The 26,780-nt window shown below is 41.5% G+C and overlaps 1 protein-coding gene across 1 annotated transcript in view; it reads right to left on the bottom strand.

The window, feature by feature from the left end:
• PTPN12 (protein tyrosine phosphatase non-receptor type 12) overlaps positions 1–26,780 on the bottom strand; it is a 141,651-nt gene that overhangs the window by 98,502 nt on the left and 16,369 nt on the right. The gene's annotated exons all lie outside the window — the stretch shown is intronic.

The following is a 26,780-nucleotide window of genomic DNA, read 5'->3' on the forward strand; positions in this document are numbered from 1 at the left end:
AATACATTTCACCGTGGTCAAACAACATAGGTTCCTAAATTGTATATTATTTTTGAGCTCATCTTAAATTGCTTTGTGGACCATTCAAAAACCAAAATCAGGCAACATCATTGTGGCAATTACAGCAAGTGTTTACATGGAAAAAACTACAACAAAAAATTACTTACCATTTCAAGCTGTCTAATATAACAAATTTTCATGTTCCTGAAAGTTAATCACAAGTGTTTCCTTTTTCTCTGTATTTCATCTCCCACTATCACCTGTTCTGTTATCCACATGTACTTTTTGACATCTGCTCCCTTTCTCCTCCAACTCCCCTTCCTTGCCTGTCACAGCCCACTTATGGGCACCCAAACCTAATAGTCAGAGCCAGAGTCCGCAGTTACGAGACAGGAGTCAGCTGGGTCAGTCTACTGGGATATCAGAAGTGGGAAACAAACTGGAGATCTGAACCATGAATCAGGTGGGGTCAGGATACCAGGTCAAAGACAAGAAACAAACTGGAGCGCCAGAACCACCAATCAGATGCCAGCAGCCAAGCCAAGTCAGGATGCCAAGAAATTTCAAGCAGCAGGAAGCACAAGGTACACAGTCCGGAGCAGGGTAGAGCCAGCTGTCTGGTCACCTTCCTGTTCCTGCTGCTAGCTTCAGTAGAGTCAATCAGCTGCTCTGGGGCTCTGCCAATCTGCTCTCACGAGTAGAGCCTCATACTGAGGTTGGGCTTCACAGGTCCCAGGTAGGCCACTGTCAGCAAGCTGCCAGATGGAGGATTGGGGTGTTCCTACTCCTATGAACCCTGCGGACCTGGGTTCAAGACCCATGGGTCATGACACCCCCTACTGAAGACCTTTCCTTCACATCCTTTTGGCTCTTTCTACACAAAAGATTTTGGAAAGAAGTCTCCACGTGGCACAGTTCCATCAGTTGTAGGAATGGTGGGAGTACTCCTAAACAGCAGCACTCTTACAGCTACCTGAAAAGGTCTAACCTGGAGGATCTGCTTGGTCCTTGGGGACATTTGACCTGGCTAACAAAAAATATTGGTGCTTCCTACTTATTATGTATTGTCCATTTACCTGTCAGTGAAGGCCCAGGCCTACAAAACATCTTTCAATAAGGGTGACCTCAACTAAAAAAGCTAAAGTTTTGGAAAAACTCAAGTAGGATTTGTATAGATAGGGCTGGGAGTATATATTTTAATCAGGAAGCGTTACAACTCATCTGCTTCTGTGTCCAAGCTTTTATTTCTGATTACAGCAGCCCCTAGAACTTACTCAAAGCAGTTATTCCCTTCACCTCCCCCAATAATCTTTTGTATACAGTCCAGTTTTTGCCTCTGGATGCTCAGTAGTGACATGGTAATATGACTGACTGCATGTTAGATATAATTATGCTCATATTAGACACTAAAGGGATTTCATTAAAGAATGGCTCATTTGATTTCAAAGCGCATGTCAGAGGATACATATTTGTTATTCCAAAAGTGGGCTTGAATGCTGTATAAAATGCTTTACCAATTCTATATATTTCTATTTTAGAGCTCACAGATTTACTAACCACTCCTGAAATAGTGTAAACAACCAATACTAGCACTGCCCCATTCCCAGCTGATTTTATGAACATCCTGTGGTGTCTGAATAATGCTCAGTTACCCCTTACAAAATTCCAACAGTGTCACACTTTGACCTCTCCAGACTTCAGTGTGGCAAGAATACTTTTGATACTGTCAAATGAACTTCAGTAAAAGTACTTCTATGCAACACCACACACATGAGTTATATAGAAATCAGACTTATACAGTAGGGAATATAATCTGAAGGGGTAAGAGAAGGTCTCACATAGAAAATACAGCTTTTTATCTTAACTGGACAAAACATGCTTAAAATTATTTTTACCCCTTCCTTGAGACTCTGCCTGGAAGCCAAGGAATGTGCTTGTTATAAATGGCCCTTTATAACTGAGCTCAATAGCATTTTAGATCCAGAGAGAAGTAGCCTCATTAAAAAGAGAAACTTGTACCGAGACTTCAACTGTAATAACCCCAACTAATAATCAGCACAATATTTAGGGACTGGCAGAGGAAATTTTCATGTTGTAATTCTTCACTTTTAGAATATTTGTCAATTCTTGGCCAACAACTGTATTCTTGTCAGTCCAACTGTGCACGCATTTCAACTAGATGCCAATTCTGTTTTCAGAAGAGACAGAAAAAGAGCAGAACAGGGAACAAAGCTTTCTGAACTATTTCAGGAAGAGAGGAGTTATACAGCAGACATTCAAATATAATTAGAGCAGCTGTTGCTCACATAGAAACAGCCAACCTAGAACCATGTTTTCAGTTGGTCACCTATACAAAAGCGTGAAGGTAATTTTATACATTTGTCTATATTAAGAGTTCATTATGTTTCCATAGTTGAGCACTCAAGGTCACAAAACATCAAAGTTGAATACACAAAGCAACTTTCATTCTGCCCTTCTGTGCACACATAATACAAAATAATACAGGGCAATACACTTTTTCGAATACACAACCTTTTCCCCTACAACTTAGATACATGAAGTATCTTTTACTACTCTGTACACCCAAAAAAAGAGTCCATGAAAGATCTCTTGCCACATTCACTGTGCTCCTTTCCATGTTGCAAATTGTATACCTTTTATTTGAGAAACAGGATCTAATCACATAGTTAGTGAGGTACTGAGCAAATACTTAAAGTTGCAACTGCATCCTTAACTATGGACATTTTCATACCTGAATACTTAACTATACAACCTTAAAGGTGACTAAAAAGATTGGGCCACGTGCCCTATTTTGCTTCTTTATGATGCATAAAGAAGGGCTGAAAGATTATTTCTTTTGAATCCTCCCCTCACCCCACCTCCCACTCTCCTATTTGCATTAGGAACTCAAGTTCTGTCCAGGCTGAAATACTGATGACAGGAGGACTAGCAAAATGGTGATATTACAAGAGTTAAGTGTGAAAGTTGAGCTACTAAGGCCATGTCTACACTACAAACTTTGGTCAATGCAAGAAACATCAGCATAAAACTGCTGCAATTAGTGTATCATTCGTGTGCATGTATCACATGGCTCTTTGCATCAGCGCTGCGCATACTCACCAGGACTGTGTGTGTCGATGCCCAGTGCATCATCAGTAGGTATCCCAGTGAGCAACTCATCATCCAGCAGACTGTCTTGGGAAATTTTGGCAATGCATGGTGGGACAGAAACGAGACCCATAATTTTCTCACCTTTTTAAAAAAATCCCACAAAACCATGTGAGACTTCTTACAGTCTGCCATCTTTGACAGAAGCATGGAGTCCACACAGCTCTGCACTATGGTCATGAATGTTGCAAACACAAGACGAATGATCCACCAGCACGTGCAGAGGCACAGGACAAACTGCAACAATGGGGACGTGATGGTTTCATGGAAGATAGATTACTGGGGGACATAACGAAGAACAATTCAAGGTGTTGGTAGCATTCATGGAGCAGCTTAGTACAATGCCACTTCTGGGCCAGAGAAATGAGCATTGACTGGTGGGATTGCATCGTAACATAGATTTGGGATGATGAGTAGTGGTCGCAGAACTTTCTGATGCGAAAGGCCACATTTTTGGATGTGCGCACCGAGCTTGCCCTAGCACTCCAGTGCAGGGACACCAGAATTAGAGCTGCACTGACAGCTGAGAAGCGAGTGACAATCCCCCTGTGGAAGCTTGCAATGCCAGATCACTACCCATCAGGGGGAAATTGTTTTGTAGTTGGAAAATCCACAGTGGGGGATGCAAATGGGTAGAGCCATTGTCTCCTGCTATGCAGGACTGAGACTCTCAGTAGTGCGCAGGACATAGTGGATGGATTTGCAGCAATTGGCTTCCCAAACTGTGGTGGGACAATAGACGGCATGCAGATCCCTTTCTGGCAAAAGCCCACTTTGCCACAGAGTATATCGACTGAAAGGAATACTCGTCTATGGTTATGCAACCACTGGTGAATTACCAGGTATGCTTCATTGACAGTTTTGGCTGATCAGAGAAGTTGCATGATGCTTGCATTTTTAAGAACATAAGGTTGTTCTAAAAGCTGCAAGCAGGGACATTCTTTCTTGACCAGCAGATTAACATTGGCAATATTGAAATGCCAATAGTAATCTTGGGGAACCCAACCTACCCCTTCCTACTCTGGCTCATGAAGCCGTACACTGCTCACCTTGACATCACCAAGGAAAGATTCAACTACGTCTCAGTAGGTGCAGAATGACAGTTGAATATGCTTGTGATAGACTGATGGAACATAGGAGTTGTTTACTCACAAGACTGGATCTCAGTGAAAAAAAATCCCAATGGTTATAACTGCCTGTTGTGCCCAGCATAATATCTGAGGCAAAGAGAAAAATTGCCACCGAGGTGGAGGTGGAGTGGCTGTTGGCTGAGTTTGAACAGCCAAACAAATGCTATTTTAGAAGAGCTCAACATGGAGCTATGCGGTTGAGGGGGGCTTTGAAAGAGCACTTTAACTGTCAGCCTCCGTAATTTGGTGTGATGGACAGTGCTCCATCTGGGGGCTATTAGGAATTTTGGTGTTTGTTGCACATTTAGGAATATAATACTATCTGTTAATGCATCTATTAACTTTGCTGTGCTTGCTGTACATTTAGCACTATTACTATGTTTGTCACTGATCCTACGAGTTCTGTCACCTGTACGACAAGTAGCGGGTGCTTTCAAATAGCACTAGGCATTCTGCAGCTTACGTTGTGAAGCAATAAAGACGAATTGTTTACCAAACAGTTTTCTTGCATACCAAAACTAGTGCAAAAAACAATGTGCAGTTAAAAACAAATACAACAACTTTTGAAAGTAACAACAGAACAAGTGGGAAAATATTCACATCCATTTCAGTTTATTTTAGCTATCCATACAGCAACTGTGGTTCTCACAGGTCTGTGAATGTGAAGCTGTAGTTGTCCTTGCAGTCCCCTACAATGGAATGGTAGGAGTAGGAATGCAACCCTTGATGGAACGTTGAGGGGTGTGTGTAAATGGAATTCTCTGCTGACTGCGAAGAGAGGCAACCAAGTGATTGTTGAACCTGTAGGTCAACAATAGTGTGCAGCATTAGTGTTTGCTGCCGGGGAAGACCCATTACTTCCTGGTGCATCACTCTCTGACTCCTGGGCCTCTCTCATCACTGTCCACAGTATTCACCCTCCAGGCCATCTGCTCATGTTCCAATGCAGCACTGGCTTGCAGGATCTCACTGAACATATACTCCTGTGACCTCTTCTTTCTTATCATAGTCAGATGTTTCATGAATGTGAAGGGGGGACCCCTCAAGGCTGCAACAGTAGAAGCTACAGATGAAATACACAGAGGTATCATTGTATATATAGTCACAAGGGAAATTGAAAATTAAGATTCACAAATCCCTTCCCTTGCTCCCCTGAAGTTTTAAACAAGACATATTTATTGACAGTTCAGCCTTGGAGTGTGTGCATAGCCCTGTTCTCCAGCCCCAGCTGTGGCAAGTATGGCCTGGGGCTGGGTGGGTGGAAGAGCTGTTCAATTGCATGAAACAATAAAATTTCAACCATTATTTCCATGGGTATGAGTGCAGGGCAGATAGCATTGAGCACTGGCACTATTTTCCACAGGCAGTAGTGATTTTAGCTGGTATCTCACTCCTGAAGGTACAAAGGATCGAGCACAGCTGTTGCTGGTGTCCCAAAACTAGCCAGGCCCATATGCTGCTAGCCTGTTTACTGCAATGGTGCATGCCAAAGTAATCACAGACTGGTGTGGAAAAGTGTTACTGCAAAGGAAGAAATAAGGCTGCCATCCCTAGAAGCCTTCAGCAGAGAATTGCAGAGTACCTCCATGAAAGTTTCATCAAGATCTCTCAGGAGGATTCAAGGGACAGCCCCATGTACATTAAAGACTGCTCAGCATGCCCCAACCTCACCCCTGGATAACTCCACAAGGGAATGAAAAGCAGATAATTCTACTTCTGTTTGTTGTACTGCTACCTTCCTAGTACATGTAAATTAAGGAAAATTCAATAACTGTGTCATCGTATGTTTGAGTTGGGCACCGTCTGTACATTTAAACATTGTAATGGGAAAATGCATTCACACACTTACCCTGCAACAGGTTTGCCAGTGCTTGGCTCCTGGGACTGACTAGATTGTGGTGACATCTCAAACAGATCCTGGCTCATGGCATAGCTCTGCCCTCCCTCTTAATCACATGTTCCTCATCCTCCTCCTCTTCGCTATTCACAGCAGAGGTCTCGGTCTCAGGATCCTCTGAGGTATCCACAGTGCTCTGTGGGGTGCAGGTGGGGTCTCTGCCAAGTATGGCATGAGCAGCAGGTCTGCAGCTCAGCACCAGATATGGTTGGCCTCCCTGGCCTTCAGGTATGCCTGCCACAGTTCCTTCACTTTCACGTGGCACTGCTGCTGATCCTTATCATATCCGGTTGACTGTATTCCCTCCTGCTTGTAGATGTTCCTGGTTCTTCGACTGATCCGTAGCTGTGCCTGCTCAGCCTCTTCTCTCCACGGGCCCAAGAGAGCCAATACACCTCCTGTCTACTCCAGGCAGGAAAGCCTCTGAGGCATGTAGCCAGCATGGTCAGTTGAGCAGTTTCACACAAAGGAGAGCTGCAAAGAGTGCTCACCAAGCTGGACAAACAGGAAAAGGTATTTCAAAAATACATGGGGTTTTTAAAGGGCAGGAGCGCATGGCTCAGACTCCATGATCCCTGGGCTGTGACGTTCACATCTTTGATAAGAGCAGTGTCAGGCATTGCAGTACAGCTGCTAGAAGACTGTTAGGGTCGACAAAGGTCATGTAGCATCTATAATTGCACTGTGTTAACCACAGTAGATCAAGCACGAGATGATGCCGTTCAGGGAGGTTGTGTTACTGCATCACTGTAACAGGATGCTTACATCGGCCGGAGATAAATTTAAGTAGACACATGCACAACTAGGTCGATGCAAGGCAACTTATGTCAATCTAACTTTGTAGTGTAGACAAGGCATAGGACAGGAAAGGATTTTAGTCAGACTGCTGAAAAACTAAAATTTATCAGTGACTAACATTGTAAGAGGCGGAAACAAACACCATTACCCTTTCAATTCTGGTTTTGATAGACAAAATAACTTCCACGTCCCAGAAGTCCTCTTACAAAACCAGACCTGACATTCCTGGTATTTCCAAAGGTAAAAATCAAAGCTTTTTAAGTCTGACTTTTATACATCATAAAGCAGCAAAATGGGCTCAAGTCTAATTTTTTAATAAATCCTTTGCAGGATATCTTTAATGTAGACTTTTTAAAGTGGAGCATCTTTAAAAAAAGATAGGGCTTGGAATTTTTCTATTTGGGTAGACATCACAGGAATGCCCTGTCCCATGTAAGGAACACACTCAACCAAGTAAGGATCTTGTATTGGCCTGCCTCCATCACTGTTCGCCTAACAGAATAACAGAGTAGTTATCACACCACCCTCTCTTACAGACACTGCTTTAGAACCATTAAACATTTAATAACTATGTGAAGTGTGATTTTTATAAATCTAAACTATGGGCAGATCAAAGTCAATTTTTCACTAGAACATTCAATGCACTTATCAGAGACTAGTTCCCTGTTCAATTTAGTCTGTTCCACCTGCCACTTTGGCTTGTAAGGGCTTTTAAGATTTTGCAACAGGTTCTTCTTTTATTAAATTTAGTTAGGAGGGTAAAAAACTTTCATTTTTGTCTGAACTTTTCAAATAAGTTCATTCTTATGTATCCTTAACTATGCCAGTCATTCACGCTGCAGCTATAACAAACACACAGTTAAGCACGATCATTGCTGACACAGACGCCAACAACCCACAATACCAGGGATACAAACCAAGCACAAATCTTTTGAAGCTCTTAGTGTTCTATAAAATGAGGCATATGCAAACTATTAAGGCCATCTTGCTTCTGACCAGTCAGTGCCTATTCAATTAGAGTTCTTCAAAGTAAAAGAAAAAGGCCACTAGTCCTTATTCAGCTGTAACATATTAAAACTAAAAGCAAAGCATTTGAGTTATTGAAGAATAAAATACTTCTGAAAACAAGTAGTTTGCGCCTCTAAATTTTATATAAAACATCCACCCATTTCTGCAAACACACTTCTGAAGAAGGCCATGCATAGGAAGTTCCAGTCCCCAAAAGATAACTAAAAACTAACTTAAAAATAGGAGTAAATATAATCTCCACCTTTGTTCCAAACTAAGTGCCACAAAAGCAATGCTATTAACTTAAGTATGAACTTGTAAAGTATAATGCAGTGATTCCTAAACAAAATATATATTTGTGTTATTGCCACTTTAAGGAAATTGGACTCTGGGGTTTGTAGTATAGTGTATGCAGGTTTGTCGTCTTGAGACTACAAAGATGGGACAGACAACATTAGAGGGCTTGATTGTTCAGCAGCTGAAGAGCTGCATTAAATCACAGACCAATCAGAACACTGAGATTGTTAAATTATAAATTACTTTTTTTTTTTTTTTTTTTTGCCTGTCAGAAACACACGTAGGGGCGGTGCTGGAAGAGGCCTGTGGGGGCTATAGCCACCCCAAAATTTGCTTTAGCCCCCATGTAGCCTTCCCTCCCAGCACAAAGGTCAACATTACGCCGAAGTAAGAGTGGCATGGTATGGCATTGCCACCTTTACTTCTGCAGTTCTGAGCTGCTGCTGGTGGCAGCGCTGCCCTCAGAGCTAGGAGGCTGTGAAAAGTGGTATTAAACATACAAATATCACTTTTCACAGCAGACTTAGCACCCCATTGCCACCCTTACTTCTGTGTTGCTGCTGGCGGTGGCACTGCTTTCCAAGCCTCCCCCTCTGAAGGCAGTGTCACTGCCAGCAGCAGTGCAGAAGTAAGGGTGTCAAAGGGACAGTAAGTCTGCAGTGAAAAGTGGTATTCACAAAGTTTCTTCCTGGCCCTGCAATACTAAATAGTAACTATTTTTTAAAAAATAACTTTTCTACTTATAACTATAATTTGATAAATATGTGTTTTAGTCTTAATTTAAAAGCGGTGAGAAAAGGTAAATTCATTTTAATAGGGTTATAAATTTAGCATTTAAAATAGTGTTATAGATAAAAATGTGTTTAATTTAGATGGGGGGCAGTCATACTCAGAGGCTTGCTGTCTGAGGCGTTGCCAATACAAAAAGTTTGAGAACCACTGCTCCAGCCCTTTCTTTAGGCAGCAGAGACTCATTCCCCTGCCAAAAAAGTCTTACCAGTACTTCACTGAAGAAAGACACTGGATCATTTTACACAAATACATACAAGGCTTGTCGACTTTGGAATAGATTTTTTTTTTTTGCATTGTGTGGCTGCACCAGCGTAAGAAGAGTGACTTTGTGGTGTCTTTCCTCAGTTTCAGACTGGAATAAACTGCACCAGGGTAGCTAGTCTACTCCATGGGTAAGCACCAGTTCACATATACATCATCTTAGCTACACTGGTGCAAACAAAACAGCACAGACAAGCACCCAGCAAAGACCTTCCTCTAGTTCCTCTGAATTCAAGTGTGGGTACCAACAAGACCTCTAAAGCATGTATCAATTATCCAGACAGCATGTAAGGGACAAAGTGGTCTGAGATAGCCAGAACTTAAGTCATTTACAGCTTTGTAGATCAAAATCAGAATTCTGAATCACACTTGAAACAAGTTAGCTCGTGCAGTCTGTGGAACACACTGAATTGATCAAGCAATCCAGCAAACGCATTCTGCTTTAGCTGACAGATGAGTTTTCTACAAGAATAGTACTACATGGAGCATATTATAAGCAGAAATCTATTCTAGATGTAAAGGAACAGCAAATGCAGACAACAGTAGTTGGCTACTGCTGCTGCCTGGGAATTAAGCAACACTAAGGATCCACAATGAAACCCAGCGAGAGCCTTAACAAAACAAAAGACTCATTCCATACAGGGAGCAGCTTTGAGTCAGTTTTCATTAGAACATCCCTGCAGTGTCAAATTATTTAAATTGGTAGATGGCCTGAAAAGCCATAGCTTGAGTATATATCAATACACATCCCCCCCACCCCCCAGGCTGCAAAGCCAATTGCACCAGTGAAAATCGTAATGGTGCTGTGCATTCGTAGCAGCTACCCTGTTCCAACCACAGTGCTCTAGTCCAGTATTCCAGTCACTGTCCTCTGTGTATTTATAACAGTTCCAGGAACAGCCACCTGAACCAGTAGCTTATGGGATATTTGGAAAGTGTTTCTAGGGAAAGGAGTTATACTTCCATAACTCTCATCCTCAGTTATGCTGCTTGGAGTTCAGCTGGACTCCAAGATCTGGCCCAAGAATTCCAGGTTTCTACCTCAGTCAAATGTGTTAAGCTTGCTCATTGTGTCTGAACAGCACGAGGAAGCTGCAGCAGCAAACTTGGCTTTTTGTATGTTTTGTGCTGCTGGTGAAAAAGTTGTGACATAAAGGGGATTGCAAAAGTAGTGTCCATCTACACATCGGCCATTGTAAGATGAAGCTTTAAGATCTTCCTCATGTGATACCATGGAAGTTGAGATCATCAAATATGTTTTAGCTAGCAGTCCACCAGTATAGCAGGGATGAAGCTGCTGGCAAGGCTCTTTGAGTGAAGGGCCCAGATGCTGGAACACTTTCCCCCTGATCTGACAAAGCTAGAGCCTACTGAGTTTCTCAGCACACTGCTAAGGAAACTCTTCCAGGTTTCAATAGGGTAAAAGTAGGGAGGTGGGGAATTTTTGTTTTTGTTAACTATGATGGGTAGAAAAGGTATTAGAGTTAATTCCTTTAATCTATTTTATAGTTTACATACATGAACCTAGGGTGAAAGGACAAGTTTTCTCCTATATGATGCCAGATCTGGCACTAACTGGAACGTTGCCAATTATTTAAATGGACACAGAATCTGGACCTGGAAAAGTAATTTCCTTTAATTTCTTAATTTCCTGTTTTGAAAGGAAAATAGGCAAAAACTACTCAAAAATATCAAAGTGATGGAGCTGCATGCCTCTGATTATTGTGAAAGAAGGAGTAAGCAGTTATAGGATAAGAGGGAAGGTTCTCTCGTGAATCTGTAACTGGTTAAAAGATAGGAAGCAAAGAGTAGAAATAAATGGTAAATTTTCAGAATTGAGAGAGGTAAATAGTGGTGTCCCCCAGGGGTCTGTACTGGGACCATTACTATTCAACTTCTTCATAAATAAGGCTACGTTTTAGTCACGGGTATTTTTACTAAAAAGTCATGGGCAGTAAACAAAAATTCATGGCCCATGACCTGTCCATGACTTTTACTAAAAATTCCTGTGACTAAAACTTGGGCAGGAATCCATGGGTGCTCTGGGAGGGGAGAAGAGCACGGTCCAGGGGCCCTGCAGGTACTGGGGGAGATGGACCAGGACCCCTGCTGGTGCTGTGGGGGGGAGGGTTGGCGGGGCTGGCAGGGGCTCCCTACCCAGCTCCGCGTCCCTGCGGCTCCTAGGCAGCGGAGGGGCACAAGTGCCAGCTGCTGTAGCTCCCATGGACTGGGAACTGCAGCCAATTGAGCTGTGGGGGCGGGGCCTGCGGGCATGGATGGGGCACACCCCCCCCCCAGAGCTGCAGGGCCATGCCAGTGGGAGCCCCCCCACCTCCCAACTCCTAGCCCTGAGCCGCCTCCCACACACCCAAACTGCTGCTGGTGGTCCAGGGGCAGCCCGAGCCAGCACCAGCCGCTGCAGAAGTTACGGAAAGTCACAGAATCTGTGACAGATTCACAGCCTTATTCATAAATGATTTGCAAAAAAGGGTAAACAGTGAGGTGGAAAAATTTACAGATGATACAAGACTACTCAAGATAGTTAAGTCGCAGGCAGACTGCGAAGAGCTACAAAGGGATCTCACAAAACTGGGTGACTGGGCAACAAAATGGCAGATGAAATTCAATGTTGATAAATGCAAAGTAATGCACATTGGAAAACATAATCCCAACTATACATATTAAATGATGGGGTCTAAATTAGCTGTTACCACTCAAGAAAGATCTTGGAGTCATTGTGGATAGTTCTTTGAAATCATCCACTCAATATGCAGCGGCAGTCAAAAAAACTAACAGAATGTTGGGAATCTTTAAGAAAGGGACAGATAATAAGACAGAAAATATCATATTGCCTCTATATAAATCCATGATACACCCACATCTTGAATACTGCGTGCATATGTGGTCGCCCCATCTCAAAAAAGATATATTGGAATTGGAAAAGGTTCAGAAAAGGGCAACAAAAATTATAAGGCGTATGGAACGGCTTCTGTATGAGGAGAGATTAATAAAACTGACTATTCAGCTTGGAAAAGAGATGACTAAGGGGGGATAGGATAGAGGTCAATAAAATCATGACTGGTGTGGAGAAAGTAAATAGGAGAAGGATTAAATAACAGTTCCTTAACACAAGAACTAGGGGTCAACAAATGAAATTAATAGGCAGCAGGTTTAAAACAAACAAAAGGAAGTCTTTCTTCACGCAACGCACAATCAACCTGTGGAACTCTTTGCCAGAGGAGGTTGTGAAGGCCAAGACTAAAACAGGGTTCAAAAAGAACTAGATAAATCATGGAGGATAGGTCCATCAATGGCTATTCACCAGGATGGGCAGGGATGGTGTCCCTAGCTTCTGTTTGCCAGAAGCTGGGAATGGGTGACAGGGGATAGATCACTTGATGATTACCTGTTCTGTTCATTCCCTCTTTGGCACCTGGCATTGGCCACTGTTGGAAGAGAGGATACTGGGCTAGATGGAGCTTTGGTCTGATCCATTATGGCCATTCTTATCAAACAGATGAACTTGTGCTTGCCAAGAGTCAATTTTTTTTCCTATTGATTGCTGTCAGTCAGGTAAGTGGCAATCAGCCTAATTTATGTAAAGGCTATCAATTTGCATTAGTGGCAACAAAATCAAAGGATACATATTGGGATAATGGTGAATCTCGAGTTTTGAAACGGCAATACAAATTCTCAAGCGTCAATCAAAATTTTCACAAAATGGATTTTCATTCTTTCCTTTTAGCTAATTGGCTGGATAGTTCAACTATTCATATGATCAGTTATGAAATGAACTGATCATAAGCTTTTACTACTTATAAAAGGTGTGATTTTAAAAGTACAACCACCTCTTGAATAATTATATCTCTTTTCTTGTTCTGCGGCAGCATGCTTTCTGCTTGCAATAACGAGGAAATAGGTCCTTGTTTTGAACGTCTGCCACTAAAAGTTTAACTGCTAGAGCTGTTGCCAAGTCTAATTGTGCACACTTCCATTATCTGTCTGTCTTTGCTACCAATGCCTTAGACAAGCAATAAAAATATTGCAACTTGCCCAAAAGGCTTCTTTTGATTAGCAATCAAAAACTGTAAATATCAAGTGGAATCTTATTTTGGCCTCAGTTTATAAGTTATTGTATGATTAACAACAAACCCTTAGACAATAACTTATTGTTTAATTAAGTAATAGTGCAGAAGTAATTACTTAGAGCCTTTGCGAGATCGAACAATAATCTGCATAAGTGTTAACTGCTTACTGACACATTGATCTAGGCAGCTCACTTCATAGGTCCCTAGAGTCTAGTAAGTAATAAGGGTCTCCCTCATGCTTAACTATCAAGTTTTATGCAATGTTTTGCCAATTTTCCTGATACTTCTCCAAAATTCAGATACAGGATTTAAACGAAGATTAAAATTTCAGATTTTACATTTACAGGGACATTTGAATTTTGTATATTGATTGTTTTCAGAAAGTTTTCTGACTGAATTCCCTTTTCAATGGTATGTCCTGAGTTTAAAAAAATAACAAAAATACAGTTAGAGACAGGTGTTTCTGTTCCCATTTACAGTTTGAGGGGGGGGGAAAAGTCTTTGGACAAGATCAATAGTCATACTACCAAATGCACTCAGACCACCCGGACAGAAACCATATTAATATGCTTTGTTATTGTTTCCAGCCCACTTATTTAAGAAAAATTCACTACTCTATACAGAAGTTACATTTGAAGTAGCAATTAGCCACTGAGTAAATGGGGCCAATTGGGGGGCCCTGGAAAAATAGGCACCCCCACACCCCGACCCACTCCGCCCACCCGGCACTCCTGCCGGGGAGCAGGATGAAGGACTTGCCCCACTCCGCGCTCCTGCTGGGGAGTGACATCAGGGCGTGTCCTGTTCCGCCCACCCGGTGCTCCTGCCAAGGAAATGGGGGAAGCTCCCGTGCCCCAACCCCGATCCTGGCAGGAGGGCGTGGCAAGCCCCCCAATTGGGGGGGACCCTATCTCCCCGGCAAGAGCATGGGGTTGGGGGGAGCCCCACAAAAGCTTAATCCGCCTCTGTTCTTGTGTTAGAAAGGTGAAAGCTAAATAGATAAATAAAGCTATTTAGCTTTCACCTTTCCACCCCATAGGCTTCTCTTTATGCTGTGGATACACAGGTAGTCTCAACAACATGAGATTGAATCAATAACTGGTGACTTTCAGGAAGTGATGCTGATAATTCAGTAATAAATCAATCAGTCAATAGTGTTTAATGAATTTACCTTGTCTGGATAACTCAAATTACTTTTTAAAAACCATCTTGGCACGTGGTAGCCCTGAATGAGGATTAGTGCCTTCTTGCATAGAAAATGTATTGCTTCCATTAAATCAGAAACAAGATTTTCAAGTACAGAAGTGATCAAAACAATAAGATAGTGATATAGCAATGGCTAAAGGAGATCTTGACATCAGCGCTCTTTTTTGAGATTCTCCCTTCTAAGAAGGGGACACAGTTAAATTTAAAAAAGTAAAAGAAAAGTTCAGGTATTTGTCCTTCAACAGAACACAATTCAAAGCAACAATTTAAAGCTGAAGTTCAGCCTAAGTATTTAGTTTTCTCTTTGAAGTTTTTTATATTTTCAACTTATCTGCATCTAGGGTATCACCTCTCTCCATATTATCTTGCAAAAGCATATTCAGAATGAATACGAGGGGATCTAGCAGTTTTAGCTCTTTAATAATTGTGTAGATATGATCAGAAAGTTAAATGGCTAGACACCTTATTTCAGTAGCTTTTAGAAGCTCACCATGAGTTCTGTACTGAGCAGTGAGCCAAGAACCCTCTCCTGGTCCTGCTGTTATTGTCAGCACATCATCAGGAGTAGGATTGTGTGCCCTGCACCTATGACAAAAGTAACCAGGCCCTTGTAATTCTGTAGTACATCCAATTCTAGAACAATTTGCATATTGAGCACTACAAAAGTTCTGCAGCAAATGTAAGTGTTTTTACACACTACAAATGTGTAGTTTAAGGTTACAAATTGAACTGCAAAATTCTAGGATCCATACGTGTTCAAATTTCCACATCAATGAAATTTTTCACTGCCCATAAGACTCCTTTTAGTACAGAAGAGCTTATGCTGAGAAACAAAGCAACTAGGCTTTTAAATCTGGTATCATTAGGAAAACAAGTTGTGCATCATCAAACAATTACAACCCATACTTGATGGAGACAACATCCTGACAAATCTTTCCCAAACCCCCCTTCTGACCTTCAAAAAACCCTCAACCTCACCAAGCGCATATGTTATAGGAGTGCTTATATGTTAGCAGCCATTCTAATATTCAATAAAAGTACTGATGCTAATGAACCCAGAGGGGGCTATATGTATCTTGTCCTAAATAGATTAAAATGACATGACATGCAATAGAATAAGAGGTGCAGCCCTTCAGTTTGAAACAAAATGTGCATTTTGTACTTTGCATTCCAACATCAGTCTATAGTCAGTCAAGTAAAATGAATCTATTCATAGGAGTGATCATAGTACCATAATAGTACATCAAAATGCAATTATTCAAATACAAAGACAACCTTTCTACCTTCTATCACAGGACCTTCTAGACTAGTCAGAAGACTAGTCACTTACTAAAAGAAAGTGACAGGTACTGGGCTAGCTGCAGCTCTATCCTCTCTCTGTTCTCTGAGCACAACCTCTCTCCCCCCGAGTCCTCATGCCTTTACCTCTTCCAGGATGGAATTCTCCTACTCAGTCTGGGCCTTGAATGGCAAACTCCCTGTATATTGACTACATTTACACAGCAGATCCGAGTGGGTTCAGCACCCATGGTTCTTCCCTTTCGGAGACTGAGCAGTAGTGAATGTAGAGACCAAACAGCCTTCTTAAACAAAATTGTTTGACCTTTATTGGTGGAAGAAGGCATAACATAAGAGAAAAGGGATTTTAAAAACAGTCTCTGTGCATTGCTCTCTTGCCTAGAGGCTTATCATCCCCTGATGGAAGCCTAGGAAGGCCTAACTTCTTCAGACACATCAGTGGGCAGCTGAATATCTCCCCAACAACTGCCTCCTCCCTTACAGTCTCTCTTTATACAGGCTAAGTTCCTTCACCTTTCCTGGCATTTTTGGCCCTGTTGTCCAAAAAAAAAATCTGGTGGACTCTGTCACCACCAGCCTGGGCTCCCTTTTATACTGTACTGATGTAACAAGCTGCAAAGCCCTTTCCTGCACTTTCACCAGCATACCTACAGGTAAGGACACACCCAGCTCCAGTTACCCGCAGACAGGCTCTCTGACCAGCCTCTGCCTTGGAAGGCTTCAGCTCGGGCACCTCCCAGCACCTCAGGCACACACCCCCTCTGGAGTATAAACCCAAAATTATACACCATCTTGCGCTGCACAGGGAACTACAGCGTAAGCTCATAAAATTCACCCCCTCCCACAATGTGGAGAGGAATATACAACAGCCTTTTGCCCCAAGTTATGATTCTCACACACTGGTTTAGAATAAAGCAAAAATAAGTTTATTAACTACAAAAGATAGATTTTATATTATAAGGGATAGCAAAGCAGATTACCTAGCAAATAAACAAAAAACACAAACTAAGCTTAATATACTACTTAGATTAGATATGAATAGCAGATTCTCACCCTAAGTGATGATACAAGCAGGCTGTAGATTCTTAAGGGGAAAGCTGCACTTGCTTACAGCTTGGAATCTCCAGGTATTCCATTCACAGGCTAAAAATCCCTTTAACCCAAGGTCAGCACTTCCCCCAGTTCAGTCTTTCTTCCTCAGGTGTTTCCAGGAGTCTTCTTGGGTGGGGAGTCAGTGAAGAACCTAGATGAAGTCACTCCGCTGCCTTATATAGCTTTTGCATATGTCGGGAACCCTTTGTTTCAAAGCTTGGTTCCCACACCAGTCACTGAAAAAATACTGACATCCCAAGATGGAGTACAGTACAGCACCAGGTGACCTGGTCACATGTCCCTGTAGAGTCACTGCAGCCATCTCCCACGGGTTGTTTGTAGCTGTTTGTAGCCTTCACAGGAAGGCTCACCAGGTGGGAGATAAGCTTCTCCTAAGGCCTATTGTTAATGAGCCATTAAGAAGAAACCTGAATGGGCCCTTCCCAGCCAGCCATGTAGACCGAGAGCATTTTGCCTAGTGGGTGTTGCCCAGGAATAGCTATTTTTCATAAAATACATCATAACTATGTCATAATCATATCATAATATCACTGAAGAATATGGGGTGCAGTGTCACAGGCTCAATGGGGGAATCAAGCCTCTCCCCTCAGGGCCAAAGGCTCTCCCATTGTCCTGTAACAACCTCCAAGCATTTGCTAAAAGTGTCTTATTGAAAGTCATTGTTTCACCTTCCTATATTTCCCAACAGTCTGTTGATTTAACCATTATAGTCATACAGTAAATATCCCAATAACTACGCCAACACAGTGTATTAATAAATTACTACGTAACAGCCCCATGTCCAACACAGAAAATTTAAACTAGAATCTAGACAAAATGCATCAACTATAATAGTAAGACTGAGAATTACGTTCCAGCTTTACTACTGAGATCTACATTTCCAACATAAAAACATTTCAAGTGCTGTTTTCCAAGTGTTCTCAGTTGAAATAAGTATCACAAAAACTTTATTTTCAAGTCTTAAGTCGTATGTTTGCCATATTTACTATGAAGTATTAGCAGAGACACCAAAATTAAAACTGCATTTGGTTTCAGTTAAAGCAAAATTTAATTTTCTTAATTAGGTATGAAAGTTTATCAGACCCAAATTACACCACTTGGAGTAGATATTTACCTTTTTGTAAATAAGTAAGTAACTCCTTTCTGAAGTTTTAGAGCTGGTATCTAATATTTCCTCCAATTCCTAATCTATATGGCTTCCTTAATACTTGAAACTTTTAGATGTAGGTGTAAAAACCTCATGCACATACTTTTGGAGTTAATCCCTGCCCTGAAGGACCAAAAGTTGGGACCCACCTCTATCCATCAAGTAACAAATCTTCTGGCCAACATGAAGAGAAGACTACATTTAGTTACATTTCTATCAACAGAAATAATTGCTCAAGCCGTCAGAATTTTGTTGCCAATAATTGAGATGTTTTAAATTCCAAGTCTACATTAGCTGTAACAGACTTCATAGTCAATCATGAAGATGACATTAAGCATACAACATAGTACCGCCTCCTGTTTGCAAAATATGTTTTGATGGCCAAACCCAAAATGAAAATCCAAACTAATGGCCATCAATTAGTAATTTATTCATTAAAACTGAATCCAACTCTAAACTGTGGTGAGGACAAAGCATTACAATGACATGCAAGACCTAAGGATAATGGGATAGAAGTGCTAGAATAAAACGATCTCGCCCATTTTAATATTAATTTGATCCAGTCCCAGGTGTTTTACAAGAATCTTGCAGGATATATCTATATATCTCTATCTCTATCTATATATATCTATGCAAAACTTACCAGCCTGACTAAAATTCTGGTACGCGGATAAATGACATATCTTGCAGTTAACTGTTTGTCCATATGCAGCTCTACTTCTCCACAAATAAATCAGTTATTTATTATCTCCTTTTCACCACTAATGGCTGTACTCTCACCTGCCCTCCTGAAACTGTCCTCCAAAGACTTCGCACTGCATTGGTTTAACCTTCATTTGTGTTTGGAAAGTTATCTTCACAATCCTAAGTACTAAAAAATATTTTTTTTAAATGAAAACTTACATTCTGCAAAAGATAACTGCACTTGCCCAGGATCCTACTACTCACCTTGGGCAAGTGAATTTTTCCAGATCTGTCTATATGATCTACTGTCAGTAGTCTACTGGATGTCAAATGCTTTGCTGTGAACAGAACTGCAATTCTACTGTGCGTACTGAAAGACCATGCATACCTGAAGCCAGCAGTAAGCATATGTCTGCATTACCAGAGTGTTAGAAAAATGAATTTATCACTTGTTAAAATGCTGGGCTAGAACACATCATTACCAGAAGTCCAAGCTGTAAGGGTTTTTTGTTTGTTTGTTTTTTGAGGTGGTGAGGGAGGGGGAGGAGAGAGACGACAAAAAATGCTGCAGTGCTTAGTATCATTAATATGGAGGTGAGTAAATGTAAGTCCTCCCTGAAGAGATTGTGTTATAGAATTAGCCACCAATGAGTTTGATAAATATTAATCTACAGCATTAGTGAAATATTCAACCTGGCAACATGATTTATAGGATTCAGGATACACTAATTTTGCAGTAAGCATCACTGCCCATTTTAGTAGCCCATTTCATTTACATTTACTGAAAACATCACTTTTCAATAATTATTCAATACATCCAACTAGCCTTCCTCCCTTACGATATCCATAGAGGTTTTAGGCTTTCCAGGAGAATGAAACAGGGAACTGCAATTCCTAAACTGCTGGTTTTGATACAGAAGAATTTACAGACTATATCAATGTAATTATATAAATCTGCATGGCTGGAGAGGAGCAGAGATGAAAGCTTGAAGTACTTCGTTTCTTGGTTAACATGAATGATAACATGGAGAAGATATGAGGATTTCAGTGACTCTCTAGGGCTCCAGTCTAAAGTTAAATATTCATCTTAACTTGAATATTCTGACTGCAATAAATCACATCTAACAAATTCTTTTTGTAAAATCACTTACTTATAACTATAGGTTAAAATACATTGGATGTAACAAATGGTAACTATAACATTAAAAAAAGTTTCTCTATTTTTCAGTTTTACTTTGTGCATTTCACAGCACCTTGTATTCGGTTTTTCTAATCTGAGTGGGTCTTTCATAGAGAGGAACGTAAATAAAAAAAGTGAAAAACCATTAATATTAAAATAATGTCCATTAGACATCTACACACTGATTAAGTGTACGATGTCAATATTTTTCTCATATAGAAGTTTTTTATCCTATCATGATCATGAGGAATATGGTGTGCATACTGAGTTATTATATATGTTGGTGGTGTGTGGGACTTAGAATGGAAGAGTCTTTAGTCAACTAACATATTGAATGTGATGAGGGGGAATTAAAATGTATTAAAAAGATACTTTAACTGGGTATTTCCTTGCTTTAAATGGTTTGTGTGGAAAAGTGTTGTCCTTTAACACGTTTATAACCAACTCCCTTCTGTGGGAATTTCCTTGTTTTTCAAGTTGTGCATAGGGGTTAAGTGGAAACAATACAGTCCATTCCCCCCCGCCCATAGTAATGTTTATGCTCTTATCCATAGGGCACTAATTTCAAAGAAGGACATAGAGAGGGTCAAACTGATGTTTTTAGTTTCTATTCATTTACTAAAGAGAAGAAACTATTATTTTCCTGAGAAAATGTAAAAATATGTAGTACCACAGATCAACCTCTAAAAGACTAACTGTGGCAGGAACCTCAAAGATGGGTAGCATGGGACTAACAGTAAATTTGTTTAATCACACATGACGACTTAACTGTCCAAATGCTAAATTCTGTGTAAACTGTGATCCATTTAGTTGAAATGTTTAAAAAGCAAACCTTACTTTGCAAAACAAACGACTATAAATCAGTGGTCAAATATGAAAGGTGTGGTTTAATTACTTGCTTAACATCATATTGGATGTTTGTGGCAGAAGCAGGGAGAGAACCCATTTCTCTTGGGTACCAGCCCAACATCATAACCACACCCTCAAACAGGTTATCATGCAGTTAAAGGTACTCTGATTCATCTGCATGGTTCATTGTTGTGGAGAGTGAATTTTACAGAAGATTGCCAGGGACAGATTAGTCATAATGTATCTGAGAGGCAGTGTGGCTAAGGCTAGGTCTACAATATGGGCCTTAAAGCAGCACAGCTGTACTGCTGCAGCTGTGCTGCTGGAAGGTCTCCCGTGTAGCCACTTATGTCGGCAGGAGAAAGCTCCCATGCCGATATAATTAAACCACAACTAATGAGCAGTGGTATCTATGTCGGCAGGAGAGCGTCTCCCGCTGACATAGTGCTTTTGTCAGTGGAACTTTTGTCAGTCAGGGGTGTGAAAAAAATACTTCCCTGACCAACAAAAGTGCTAGTGCTAAGACATAGCCTTAGTAGATGACATTTGCTTTTGGCATACTAGAGACATAGGCACTTTTGAAATTTTTATCCCGACTTAAGAACCTAAGTCCCATTGACTTGCAATTAAACTTATGCTATGTGTACACTATAGACTAGCATATGCTGGCAAAACCATGCCAGCATAGCACCCTAGTGTAGAAGCAGCAAACACCAACAGAAGGAGTTATTCTGCCAGTGTCAGAACACCACCTCACTGAATGTTAGCTATGCTAAAAGAATGCTTCTGTCAGCGTAACTGCATCTACATTGCGGGGTTGTGTCAGGATAGCCCTATGTTAGTCAGGGGTTTTTCCATACCCCTGACCAACATAGCTATGCAGGTGTTAAGTTTTAAGTGTAGACCAAGCCTCCTCAATGCATAATTCACTTTTGAAATTGTGATTTGGGCTTTTACCTCAATAAGGCACTTTTGAAATTTTTACTCAAAGTTCTACTCCCAGCTCTGTCAAAACTGACCTTATTTTACCTCTGTAGCTCTCAGTTACTTTACCTGTAAACAGGGAAGAGTGAAACCCCTAGAGCAGCTGCATGAGGCCTTGCTCAATAAGGGTCGTGAAGTGCGAATAATTATTAATTCTACGTTTTAGTCACGGGTATTTTTAGTAAAAAGTCACAGACAGGAAAAAAAAAAATTCATGGCCCGTGACCTGTCCATGACTTTTACTAAAAATACCAGTGACTATAACTTGGCGGGAGGGCTGCCCAGGGGCCCCGCGGGTCCTGTGGATGGCGGGGATGGCAGGCTCCCTACCGGACTCCACACCTCCCCACCCTAGAAGCAGACTTTGGGTGTGGGAGGGAGCAGGGGATTGGGGCACAGGATGGGGTGAGATGGATTCTGGGCAGCACTTACCGTGGGGCTCCCTGGAAGCAGAGACATCCCCCTCACTCAGCTGCTAGGCGGAGGCACGGCCAGGCAGCAAGGTGGATAAAAATCAATGATTTTTTTTTTTAAATGGTTTTTAATTTAAATCAGATTTTTTTGATAAAATGCTTGTTGAGGGAAAAACCTATCTAGAGACAGTTATAATTAAGATACATTATAGATCAAAGATATCTCATCATGGAATAGGGATTATAAATTCTAATTCTATAGTATGAGACAATATATTCATGTAATGTTTAAGAAAAGGTTTTGTAAATGAGTTCCAATAGATCATGGATTAGGGACCCAATCTTATGGGGTTCCAGGGGCTTCTGTATAGATTATTTAGGTTAATCTTTCTATCTACCCAATGGGACTCGGTATCTTCTAGACCAGGGGTGGGCAAACTTTTTGGCCCGAGGGCCACATCGGGGTTGCACAACTGTATGGAGGGCCGGGTATGGAAGGCTGTGCCTCCCCAAACAGCCTGGCCCCCGCCCCCATCCACCCCCTCCCACTTCCCGCCTCCCTCAGAACCCCCAACCCATCCAAACCCCCCGGTCCCTGTCCCCTGACTGCCCTCCTGACGCCTATCCACATCCCCACTGCCTGACAGGCCTCCCGGGACTCCCACTTCCAACCCTCCCTGTTCCCCATCCCCTGACCGCCCCCCCCCCAACCTCCGCATCAACTGCCCCCTCCTCCCTGACTGCCCCCCAGGACCTCCCGCTCCCTTACCCAACCCCCACCCCCCAGCTCCCCGCCCCTTTACTAGCAGCAGGAGCTCGCAGCCATGACACCTGGCCAGAGCAAGTTGCGCTCCCCACGCTGCCCAGCGGGAGCATCAGCACAGTGGCGTGGCTGCGGGAGAGGGGGGACAATGTGGGAGGGGCCAGGGACTAGGCTCCCCGGTAGTTTGCCCACGTCTGTTCTAGACTGAGCACTATCAGAGATGCTTAGTTTTGCAGTTCTCAAACTGTGGATTTGTGTCTCGAGATAACATGCTTGTTAATAGCAAAAATGTTTTCAATATAAATAAATAAAATAAAATAAAATATAATAGAGAGAGGTGAGAAATAACAGACCTGAAAAAGCAGAAAAGCTTGTTTTTCTTTTCCAGATTATGATCAAACAGGAAAATGAAGGTGCAGATGACTGAGTTAGCTGTAGAAGCCAATATTTTAAGTTTCTCATGTTGGCCTGGCAGACCCAGTCAATTTAATTTTTTTTTTTTTTTTTTAATATTTCATTTAACTATTTTGGTTAAAAACAATTTTAACAAAAACAAACCTGATTTTAAAAAACTTGAATGTTTAACTAAATTCACAAATTCATATGCTTGTTTTGTTAAAATATTATATGTTTGCTTTTGAAGAAAAAGATCCAGAATACATAATGTCGTTGTTTTAGTTAAAAAAACAGTTTAAATGTCTGTCTGGCGATGTTCTCCTCCTAATACAGCATGGCAAGAAAATCCTCCAAATAGTAATGACTAACCTGTTGAATTGGAGATAGTTCACCTCCCAATGACTTCATAAATATCTGCTTCAATTACCTTTGGTAAATGAAATAACCAATCATTCATTTTCTGATTGAGCTGTAAAACTAATCTGAAAGTTTTCAAAATAAATCACTTTAAAAATGTATAGTGTGTATCTTCTAAAAATGAAACTTACATCTATCTCTGAGTTGTGAAGAATATGAATTAAGGTTGTAACAACCAACAAGAATGCACTTTTATGTAGAAATCCATGATTAAATCGAGTCTTCCCGAGTAGTGATTTAAATCCATTTGATTTAAATCAAATCTGCGCTGCCTCCGCCCAAGGCACCCATTGGCCAGGAGGAGTAGAATGGAAGGCTCCCAGTCCAGTGCACCTAGGCCAAATACTATTTTGAATGCAAGTATAACACTGCTGGTATGTGTTGTGTTCCCTCCCACCCCAGTGGCTGGTCCACATAGCAGGATAAGAGCCTATTTCTGCTACCAACTAGGAGTTACTCCTTTAGCTCAAGCAGTAGAGGGCTGCTCTATGGTCCAAATCCTATTCCAACAAGCACCAATTTTTGACCTAACAGCCATAGAGAGCTTATACCTGAGGTAGAACTGGCAGTTTTTCCTGGTCAGCCACTTTCCTAGCTAGGGAAACCTGTCCAGACAGCTGAAAAATTGGCATCTTGGTTTTCACTGAGCAAAAGGCGGCAAAAAGTTGAAACTACCAATTTTTGAAAAGCTAGCTAAAAAGTTTTCTGAAATCCAAAGTCCTTTTCATAGCAAGGATATACGGACATCCATGCAATTTTTGAATTTGGGGGGGGGGGGGGGGGAACGAGAGAAGAGTATTATAATTTTTGTAGCAAAGGAGTATGACATTTGGTGGCGAACACAACCGTACAAAGTTCCTAAAGTAGTATTTGGCAGCTTACTTCTTCCCACTCCCAAGAGTGCTCGCCAGTAATCAATACATCTTCAGAACTTTACATACCTCTCCAAGTGTACTTTCTATATCCCCTTTATTTAAGCAAACATACACATCAGCTCCAGAGAGGTTTTAAGCTCTTGTCAGAGGGTAAATAAATAAATAAAATAAAAAATAAAAAAACCACACCACACCTATGATACATCTTGACTATGGGTCACTATCCATGTCTCCATAACAGAGTAAAAACCAGTTTCGTCAGTTTTCTCTTCTGACTTTTGGGAAACCTACAAGCAACCGTAAAACAGGTTTACTTACCTTGCTGCAGCTTTGGGAAGCCTCTGAGCAACATCAGATGCAGGTAATGCTGGTATTCACTAGAGAGGATGGATTACCCAAAACACAGATCGAAGAAGTGCTAGGTTAGCAGGCACCCAAATACAACAACCCCCATGTAGCAGCCACGAGGGCTCTGGGTAGAAGGAAAGCAACACAGAGGAATAATACTCATTTCCTTTCTAGTAGCCAGAGAGATTAGGAAACTTCAAATTTGGCACCTATGACACCTGCCAGAGGTTGTGAAACTTATTGCTCTGAGCAGGGTTCAGGGACCGCACTCTAGTACAAATCCCAGCGGTGTCACTTTCCCAGCATTTTGGGTTTGGTTCTGCCCCCCTTTTGGGGGCGGAGGGGGAGAGAGACTCTCTCTTTGGAGCTCATTTCAGTTTAGTCTTCCAGCTATTAGTTGCCTGGTAAAATTTTCAAGCCTTATATATGAAAGGGTAATAGAGATTAAATGGGATAGTTAGAAAAGAGAAGTAGAATATTGAGGTAGGAGAGAGAACATTGAAATAATTAGGTAGAAAAAAAGAAAAAACCTTTAACACCATATGTGAGACATAAAACACACCAAACGGGCTTATATAAGCTACACATTATGAAGTTGCACACAAAAACAAATAAGTAAAATAATGTTCCAGCATTATACATGGATCACTAATGTTTTTCTGTCACCAATTTCACTCAAAACATTAAATACATCAGGTCAAGTCAATCACAATGTGTCAAAATTATTTAGTCTACTTACAGAAAGTATAATCAATATGAAGCTGACACAACAGTCAACACACACAGAAAAACGAAAACATCAAACCCTTCACAACCTGCCAATTTTTCTCCCCTTATGAGATTTCAGAACCAGTTGGACAACAAGGGAACAGGCCATGTCCAGGCATTATACCTTGTTGCCCTGTTTGGGGGTGGGGGGGGAGGGAGGAGAGAGAAGGGGAGAACCACACCCCAAAACATGGAAAAGCCGGGGGGGTGGAAAATTCAAATAAGGGCAAATTAAAAGTGAAACATATACAAAGCAGAAGACAGAAGGGGGCACTGCCCAGACACACTATGAGCAACGTGGTTCCCAAAGTGATTAGTCACTACAATGCTACACAAAAATCTACCATGGAAGTCACTTGAGTGCCTAGGGAGAAGAAGATTGTATAGTGTCCCCCAAGCCAGGAGCACACAGCCTTCAATGGATAAATGAGTCCTCCAGTAAGCATCAAGGAGATCTGTGAGGGAAGGATAATGCAGCACTTTGACACAAACACCAGGAAATGGTCTGTACTCATGATCAGAAAGGAATGTCTACTAAACACCTCCAGTACAGCCACCTGCCTGTTTGCACAGAAATCGCATCCACAGAATAAAAAAAAAAAGGGGGGGGGGGAATTCACCTCTGGGATAACAGTCCTCTTGAAAGTACTCTGCAGATACCAAGTGGCATGCTGAGAAAGTGACTGCCAGAAATACGGAGTTGGCCTATCCAACAACTGCATAGACAGGATCTCAGTTTCAGTAGCAAAAGCAGCTGCAGACTTCCAGTCCAACTGAGAAAAATCACTGAAGTGAAACAGCTTGGTCAACCTGATCTGAGTAAACAAACAACATAGAAACTCCCCAAGAAGAGGACATCAGATTGGGGGGGGGGGGGGGGAGAAGAAAGATGAAAAACA

This window comes from Emys orbicularis, chromosome 1 (genome assembly GCF_028017835.1).
Source record: "Emys orbicularis isolate rEmyOrb1 chromosome 1, rEmyOrb1.hap1, whole genome shotgun sequence".
Classification (NCBI taxonomy): Eukaryota; Metazoa; Chordata; order Testudines; family Emydidae; genus Emys; species Emys orbicularis.